The sequence below is a fragment of the Limulus polyphemus genome, unplaced genomic scaffold (genome assembly GCF_000517525.1).
Source record: "Limulus polyphemus unplaced genomic scaffold, Limulus_polyphemus-2.1.2 Scaffold2015, whole genome shotgun sequence".
NCBI classification, from domain to species: domain Eukaryota; kingdom Metazoa; phylum Arthropoda; class Merostomata; order Xiphosura; family Limulidae; genus Limulus; species Limulus polyphemus.
Window position 1 is genome coordinate 38,872 of NW_013667625.1, and position 10,129 is coordinate 49,000.

Genomic DNA, 10,129 nt, shown 5'->3' on the forward strand with positions numbered 1-10,129 from the left:
AAAGATCACGAGATTTAAGGAAAAGACGTGAAAGTTCGAGAATGACGTGGCGTGATACTAGTCACGTGATCTCGATGTCGTAACAATATATATATAAGAGGTTAAGAAAACTTACTCGTTTTCCGGTTTCATCCAATAGAATTTTTCACACATACTCTAGGGTGACCAAAAGAACAGCGAAGGTGTGGCCAGCAGCAAGGCAAGTATTGTGGTTCTCCACACTAGAAATAATTTTATCGCATTATTGTTTTTCATTGTTATGATTACAGAGAAACTAAAGAAGACCACTACATTAAGGATTCTGTTCTACTAGAGTCATTCGGGTATCTTAAAACTTGGTGTCTTTTTGATATCATTTCTGAAATGTTCCTTGTAAAACAAAAGAACTTGTGAGAGTACTTCAAAGTTTCTTTGATATTATAAACTTACACGCCGTAGTATAATGTTACATTTTTAACCATTAATTGTTTATCCATCGCAATAAGTTATCTATATATAAATACAATATTCTTATTAAAGAGTATAGCTGAAACGCTTTGCCCAGGGAATTTCAAAACTCAATAATGTGTTGATTTCAATGTTTTAATTCAAGTAATATTTTTCAGGGTATCACAACCATTGTAATATCAAAATTACTATGAAAAATCTAAGTTTGATGTTGTTTACTTTCGACGTAGTTTCCTTACGCAATTTTAAACATTAGATTTATATACGATGTCATATAAAGGTTTCAACCCAACCCTCTGTTCTCTGAACTTACCCGCTGTCATCTAACGTTTTTACTAGAGGATTTTGTTTGTTTGTGTTCCAGAACAAAGCCCCGAAATGTATCAAACCCTGATTTTGAGCCCTAAAGGTTACCGCTGAGTCATTGGGTGTTTTTGCAGGAGGGTGCACAAATCCCCTATTTTAAATAATTCGATGTTACTTACATTGAACATCCTATTTTTCTTTGTTTTTGTTTTAATCGCAAAGCTACTCAATGGCCTATCTGAACTATGGCCAACTTCAGGGATCTAACCAAAAATTAAGCATTATAAACTCCCAAACTTACCACCTGAACATTTTAATATGATACATTTTACATTCTACCAAGATCGACCACAAATGAGCGTCAGTCTTTTATTCCCCCTTCTTTACAAACCGCCCCCCCCCAGTGGCACAGCGGAATGTCAGTGGACTTACAACGCTAGAAACCGGGTTTTGATACCCGTGTGATCGGCAGAACACAGGTATCTCTTTGTGCTTAACTTCAAACAAACAAACTTTACAAACCCCATCTAGTGTCAGCCATTGCGAACTAAGTAAAACACTACGCTTCATTAGCTTACTGTTGCCCAACAAAACAAATCTTTTTCCCAGGTGTTTCTAGCGTAAGTTTTTCTTCTTATGACAGGAAATACCCACGTATACCTAGCGTCTTTCGAGATATGGGTGTAAGGTGTCTTATATTTCGTTTTGAAAAGATGGTATCCGTTACTATATATCACACTCCATTCTTTCAGTATGAGAAGAGTTTTGGTTGTAGAGATAGAATATGTTTTTGTAAGTGTTAGTTAAACTTTAATTTAAAACAGTAAATCCTTTGTAGCTCCCCCTATCAGTCGTATTGGATATGAAAGTATGAGTTAGGATATATGAAAAAAAAGAAATACAGTTTAACTAAGAAACATTTCAATTTAGAAATACCTTTCAAGAATTTTATTTATTTAAATAACTTTATCCAACTTTAATATTCGTCCAACAAAAACATTATACAGTTTTTAGTATTAAATGTATTTGGTATAGTACGAGTGTAAAGCTCGAACACAATATATTTAATCTGTTTAAATAGATAAAACACAATCCTTGCTTAGAACGATAAAAAAAAAGGCTTTTATTAACTTACTAAGCCGCCCGGCCAGCGTTGACAGAAGTCGGCGTGAATCCCGCCAATAACTATTATTAGAAGAACGGAACAAACAACAAACATTTTCAAGAGACTGGTTGTCATTTTCTGCGCCATGTCTATGGAAAGAAACAGCCGACTTGAAATAAAGGAACAAAAAAGCCTAAATCAGATACACCATAATGCACATGTAATACTCATGTACAACTTGTGCTTTATTTTAATTAAAGTTTTTAACACCAGCTGTCTCGGCAATACATGTTTACTTCAAGGGGGTTTCTCGTCATCATGAAAAATTTCACCCGTTCTGACTCGAGAAAAATCACTCAGAAACCCATTGTTTCACCAGGATTTTGCATCACGTTTTTTTTAAATATATATTGAGTCAACTTTTGAAGCATTACGTATTATGAAATATTTCATTTTGATGTTTTTTGTTTAAAGTTTATATTATCAGACTTACATAGATTGACAAGGTAGTCATAACCACAAAATCGTGCATTTATTTCGCGTTGTAAATTCGCACAGGGCCCTGCAGGTACCTAAGATCTCTCATATTAGCCCCACACCCGGCCCAGCATGGCCAGATGGTCACGGGCTCGAATCCCCGTCACACTAAACATGCTCTCCCTTTCTGCCGTGGGGCGTTATAATGTGACTGTCAATTCCACTATTCGTCGGTAAAAGAGTTGGCGGCGGGTAGTGATGACTAGCTGCCTTCCCTCTAGTCTTGCACTACTAAATTAGGGACGATTAGCGCAGATAAACCTCGTGTAGCTTTGCGCGAAATAAAAAAAAAAACGTTAGCCCCCCACACTAATCACTAGGCTACGTTCGTTTGACGTGGAAGGACATGGAACAGTGAGATGAAATACACCCATCTTTGGGTTGCCCTACTATTGCTTCTGAGACAGTTGGACATAATTTAAGTAGAAGTCCTGTATATTACAACTTTGAGCATTTGTCTTATTAGGGTGCGTGTTGCCTGGTAGGGTGTTAACAACAGGGTAATGTCTTGTTTAATTTATACTAAAGACGTAAGGAAGTAATACTAGACTACCTGTATATGCCTACATGTCAATAAATGTCATTTCGAGTTGTACAGTAACTATCAAACTATTTGGCATATTTACTTTTTTTAAGCTAAAATTAATAAACAAATGTAAAAAGCTTAAATATCATTGTTAACACTCAATATAGCAACAACACGAAGAACTTTCAGATTTTTACAACAAAATTCTAGGCTAATTCGCTTTAGAAAATTCAACGTAAAAACTAAGCATTCTACTCGAATAGAAAATTAAATCTCCGACCGTAGAAATACCGTTTTGTTTACTCGATATATTCCTGAAGATATTGTCGTTACTATATTACTCTTTTAATATATAAATATATATAAAAATATATATATAAAGAGATATAATTACAATATATATATATTTGTAATATCACACTTTATACATTATAGCAACGTTTATTATTCAAGACTTAAGCATTTTAAACTGCTTTAAATACGTGTATACTTACTGCTTCTGATCATTCAGGTCGTACAAGGATTAATGCTGCTCGTGAACTACTTGCTCATGTCGAGATTTTATATCAATAAGGTTGAGAAACAAAAACATTAATCTTACAAGGATATATGAGCCATGAGCTTTTTCCAATGATTATTTCAAAACAATTTTATTTCACAACTTGTGAAATACTTGTAAAACAAGGGCGTGTATAAACGTTCATTTTATTGTCTGGTTTAAACATAATAGTAAAACCAAAAAATTATTGCTTATCATGTTTTTAAGGTCAAACAGATTATAACCATTTTGAAACTATAATGTGGGAAGGAACCTGTTTTAAAATTGTTTCCGTAATTATTAATTTATTTTCGCAAATTGTCTCTGCAAGTATTGGACCTTCGAAACATTAATTTAAATTTAAAAGTAAGCACTCGAATAGTGCATTCCATTCCTGTTGTTTCATTTTTAGAAGACCTTCATTGGATCAGCGATAGGTCTATAAGTCGACAGGCTTACGACGCTAAAAATCGAGCTTCGATACCTGTGGTGGGCAGAGCATAGCTAGTCCATTGGGGGGTTTTGCCCTTAACAACAACCAAACGAAATCGTTTTTGAAAACCAGCAATAATTCGCGCACTAGCAGTTTGAACGTAAATAAAGACAAATGAAATAAGCGGAACGCTTACAATAGCTGATTTGACTTGGTTCATGTATATAAAAAACAACAATAAAGAAATGAGCACGTATTTTTGAGCGGTTTTTATCCAAGAGTATTTACGAATTATAACTGTTAATTTATTACACATGGCAAATAACCGAACCAAGTAAAATTAGTTATTATAAGCATTACCTTTTACCTAAAAGTATTTAAAATTATAACTGTTAATTTATTACACATGGCCTTTCTCTACGAAAACAATTAAAAATGCGCATAGAATGCGTGGTGTAGTAATATTTCAAATCGATTCACGAACCTTAGAACTCAATACAATTGAATTTACACCATTTGAGATATTTTTGGGATTACGACCGAAAATGTCGTTGATAGTGAGGTCGCCAACCTTAGAACTCAATACAATTGAATTTACACCATCTAAGCATGTATTTATCTGTTTGAAAATAGATACATTGTTCTGCCGTCTTTAATTTTGACCTAATGACCACTGGAAAGGCAGCCAGTCAACAGCTCCCTACACCCGCCATCCACGCTAAGGGATTGACTATCACTCTTATAACACATCCACTGCTCGCCAGATCCGAAATAAATAGCTCTACCACAGAGCCAACCCACGCCCACTGTATGTTTCTAATTAACAGTTTATGGCTATAAATCGTTATATATTTTTTTCTCATATTTATTTGTAAATCTGTCTTTAATTATAGCATTCTGTATCTATAAACTATATTTTCACGAGCTGTATAAATATCACATTGCTGAAATAAATTATCAATTTTGCATTTCGAAAAGTAACAGAAAAATGTTGTATTGTAAGTCATGTTGTTGTTGTATTGCAAGTCATGTCGTTAAAAGTTGGTAGGTAAGCTTCTTCAACCGGATTGGCTTGTCCAGTAGTTGTGTAGTGATTTATTAATTCTAATGAGTCAAGGTGGGGAGAAGAAGTAATTGTACCTTTTTTGTAACCTGTAAGTTTTCAATGCATGGCATTTTGTAACAAAACCACTTTGGCAGAATTTCTTCTCCCACGTAGTTTGGTAAATTTTTACGCATGTAAAGATTATTTTGCACTAACTCAAATCTTCCAATCTGGATAAACCTTTTGAGATATTTTTGGTATGTCGATGTTTGGTAAATAAAAACAACTAGTTTTTAAGTGGCTTGTAAGTAGAGTTATATTCCACTCTTTATCTAAAGGTAATGACATATTGGTTATTATTATGTTTGATATATGTTCATGTTATATATTGATTATTTTATTTTATTTTTACGCACGTAAAGATTGTTTTGCATTAACTCAAATCTTCCAATCTGGATAAACCTTTTGAGATATTTTTGGGATTACGACCGAAAACGTCGTTGATAGTGAGGTGGCCAACTGGTGAATCAATGCATTCTAATCATTATAAGTTTCTTATGTGAGTGATTATTTTTTGACATTGATTGGTAATAAACTTTGCTACATTATTTACTAAGTTATTATTATTATTAATTTTGTTCTATGTAGTTAGGCCTTTAGAACAGAGATTACGTCGGTAATGTAAAGTTTGTGGAAAGGAAAACTTGGAAAGATAGTCGAGATGAATTACAATATAATTGAACTAGTAAAACCTAATAGAAGGCACAATGCTGTGTATGATCAATTTTAGGTTACAATTAGGTTAACTTAATATAATGAACACTGTAATGTTAATATTCAAGGTTTCCTTTCTTTAACAAATATTGGTTTATTTCAGGATTTTCACGTAAACTTCTTCCCTTATTCTGGACAGACAGACTCGTGGGAAGCTAACGTCAAAAGCACCAACTGCCATCTCTTAGGCTACTCTTGTCTGATCGAAGAGAAGGGTTTAATCCTCATTCATTTAAAGAGCGGATCGGGTTTTTGCGGCAACGGGAGGCGAACCATGAACTCTCGGATACACAACCGGCCATGCCCGGACTTTCTACCAAGTAAAAAACGAAAAGATAAGCGCATAAAGTCAGAAAGCATCTGTTGTTGTTGTTGTTGTTTTTTTTTGTATTCTTCTAATGAAATCATAACTACTCAATGACAGCTGATCACATTACGAATGTTTCTTCAAAAAATACAGTTTTTTTATTACTAAATAATATTGCGTATTTGTACTGTATATAGCAACTGATTCTTATGTTTTACTGCTAAATAATATTGCGTATCTTGTACTGTATATAGCGACAGATTCTTATGTTTTACTGCGGTTTACTGAGTACGTTATTTACTCCCTGCAAGTTCACATAAAAACACTTTAAGCACAGTTAGCGAAGGCTTGTAACCTGCAAGACCTACTTCGATACTGTTTATAATAATAGACAAAGGTGTTTGTTTGTTTGTAGTTAAGCACAAAGCTACACAATGGGCTATCTGTGCTCTGCCCACCACGGGTATTGAAACCCGGTTTTTTAGCATTGTAAGTCCGCAGAAATACTGCTGTGCCACTGGAGGACAGACAGAGGTGACTCGTATAACAAATACATGTAGCTATGACGTGTTAAAGTCTCAAAACTTAAAAAATCGGGTTAAATTAGAAACTAATTAACTTCCAGTGCAACGACCTTCACCAGATTCGTGTTTTTACATTTTTGTTTAGAGATAAGCCACACTGGGCTATCTGCTCTGTCCACCGCTGAATTGCAAGTCCGTAAATTTACCACTGACCCACCTGGGGACTATATATATATATATTTCGCAATCTGCACTTTTTGTGGGTTTTTATTTTTCCATTTAAAGAGTTTTCCAAGAATACATGGCTTGAAAACTAAACAACAACTTTAATTTTTAAACGAATTTAAAGCATGTTTTATTCCTTGCAAACATCCCACTTGTATCTATAGTCTCTAATATTTGTAGTAGAATTGGGTCAATATGTGCTAGAAAGGACAAACTTAATTAACTTTTGATTAACTGTTGATTATTTATTTACTCAAATTTCAAGTGGTTGAATATTGATTTTTATCAGAGGTTTCAAGAAGAGTAAGTAAACGCCGCAACCTTGAAAAAACAAACAGTAGCACGAAAAACGTACTTTACTTCGAGATCTATACCGAGACCTACTTGTCGCTATGCCAACCTAAAGTTTGACAAACAAGACAGTTAAAACATTTTAGCTAGGCTTTATAATCTAAAATGGTGTAGTGTAAGAAACAAAACATATATATAATATTTCGATGACGAGGAACCCATGTCAACATCAAATTCTCACAAAAACCCGGCCCTAAATTAAAATCGTTACTAAACAAAATTTATTTAGAATCACACAATACTAACGTAATTTACAAAATAACATGCAATAACTTCCCAGAATTCTACATTGGAGAAACAGGAAGAAAACTGGAAACCAGATTGACAGAACACAATAAAAAAATCGTCCCATGTTTTTCACCATTGCAACTAAAATAAACATAGTATAGCTATTAAAAACACAGTCATTTTAAACAAAGAACACAACATAAATAATCGAAAAATCAAGGATTCCATCTTAACTGAACAAAACAACCCTACTCTACACCAACACCCAGGGGTGCCAAGATACCTCTTCCAAGTTTTGCAACAGAATCCGGTCATGGGACTTCTTTGTTCAATACTGTATATATATATATATATATATATCCGTGTCAGTGTAAATTACTTGTATAAGATGATGACAAAACCTTGTTAAAACGTTGTACATTTGCTGTTAAGTTAAACTTATATTAAAGTTTTTCTTCATTACTCATTCAAGCCGTCTCCAGGCTTATAATACTAAAAATCGGGGTTTTCAATGCTCGTGGTTGGCACAGTACAGATAGCCTACTGTGTAGCTTTTTGCTTAACTACAAACAAACAAAATATGTTAAGAAATATTTTTATGTAATAGAGTGTCTCTTATGTCAATATATATATAGATTTAATAGTATTTCAATCCTTGACAAACGTTATTTTAAACCCGACTAATAAGTATAGTGGCAGTAAAAGTGCCAACTATAATTTTGATAAATCACTGTGTAGTTCCTTAAAAACGCATAATTGACGTGATAAGTTCATTCACATTAATTTAGAAATTTGTTACAGATTAAATTTAAAGCACTTGAAGAAACATGTGTCTCCTACTTGAGGTCAATTGATGCTAGTTCTACTCTTTACGTACCTGAGCTGGTCAGGGTCTGAGGTTCATTGACGTTCCTTCTATTCCTTTCTTATCTGGACTGGTCAGGGTCTGAGGTCCATTGACGTTCCTTCTACTCCTTTCTTACCTTGTCTGATCAGGGCCTGAGGTCCATTGACGTTCCTTCTACTCCTTTCTTACCTGGACTGGTTAGGATCTGAGGTCCATTGACGCTCATTCTACTCCTTTCTTACCTGGACTGGTCAGGGCCTGAGGTCCATTGACGTTCCTTCTACTTTTTTCTTACCTGGACTAAATCAGGGCCTGAGGTCCATTGACGTTCCTTCTACTCTTTTCTTACCTGGACTAGTCAGGGCCTGAGGTCCATTGACGTTCCTTCTACTCTTTTCTTACCTGGACTGGTCAGGGCCTGAGGTCCATTGACGTTCCTTCTACTCCTTTATTACTTGGACTGGTTAGGGTCTGAGGTCCATTGACGCTCCTTCTACTCCTTTCTTACCTGGATTAAATCAAGGCCTGAGGTCCATTGACGTTCCTTCTACTCCTTTCTTACCTGGACTGATCAGGGTCTGAGGTCCATTGACGTTCCTTCTACTCCTTTCTTACCTGGACTGGTCAGGGCCTGAGGTCCATTGACGTTCCTTCTACTCCTTTCTTACCTAGACTGGTCAGGGCCTGAGGTCCATTGACGTTCCTTCTACTCCTTTCTTACTTGGACTGGTCAGGGCCTGAGGTCCATTGACGTTCCTTCTACTCCTTTCTTACCTGGACTGCTCAGGTTCTGAAACTTCCAGAAATTTGGAGTGCAAAAGACTGAGAAAAAACATGAAGACACTTTGCGGAAAAATATGGGCCAGTATTTCGAATTTCAGTATGTACACCTGCCAGCATCTTTTGGAGTACTACAGTTTTTAGGTGCATCTATTGGAACTTTCTCATCGTTTGAGCATTCCATAATTATCCGTGGATAGCTTTATAGATATAAAAAGAACAATGGTCTGAGAAAAAGGGCAAGATAATTACTACTCACGCTCATGATCTAATTATTTTGAAACGGACGTTAATTAGTTTCACAATAAAGATCTATGACATCGAAACAAAAACTTCCATTACACGTCTATTGTTAGAATAATTTATCGACACTGTAGTTATTGTTTGTTTGTTTGTAATTATGCAAAAAGCTACATAATGGGCTATCTGTGCTCTGCCCACCACGGGTATCGAAACCCGGTTTCTAGCGTTGTAACTCCGCAGACATACCGCTATGCCACTGGGGGGGGGGCTGTAGTTATTATAAAACTAAGTAATTCAAATGTTTAAATTTTTGAGTTTTTCTGCTGGTAATTACAACTTTTCACTAGGTTTTTCTGTTCTTTTCTTTCTGAAAAGTGTGTTTACTTATACGTCGTTGTATTCGTTGCTAAGTAGGCTTAAGCGATCGTAATGTTTTAGAAATAAATAAAACTTCAGAAAAAAACTTATAGAAAAAGCTGTAATTTCATCACGTAACTAAAATGTTATTTTCATGAACTTAACATTACCTGAAACTCTAATAACTAAAGCAATTTATTAATTTGTTCTAACGCCACAGACGAACAGACCGTAGTCAATGAAGAGGGACTTATCACCATACATATGTAGTTGAGAGCTTTAATGTTTTCATCAGATCTTCAAAATTACAAAAAATAATCTAATGATGATCATCAGTCATGTATGCTTCATTAAATCCACCACCTCTGAAAAATTTTGTAATTTATATACTTTCATTTTCTATTTTTTTTTATTTTTTTTTGTAGTTTACTGCACAAGTACGTCACAGCTTTTCGACCTGTTACTCCCTCTGTGACATTTTTAATAATATTGTTGCGTCATCGAGGTCACGTGACTGGTGTGGCGCCACCTATTTTCTAGAACTATCCTGTACCTT

At 34.9% G+C, this 10,129-nt stretch overlaps 1 long non-coding RNA gene across 1 annotated transcript in view; it reads right to left on the minus strand.

The window, feature by feature from the left end:
- Positions 1–10,129, minus strand: part of LOC106465664 — a 23,335-nt gene that overhangs the window by 1,980 nt on the left and 11,226 nt on the right. The window contains exons 2-3 of the long non-coding RNA XR_002612036.1: positions 1,889–2,007; positions 116–221 (exon numbers count right to left, since the gene is read on the minus strand). This is a non-coding gene — a long non-coding RNA (uncharacterized LOC106465664). The remainder of the gene's footprint in view (positions 1–115; positions 222–1,888; positions 2,008–10,129) is intronic.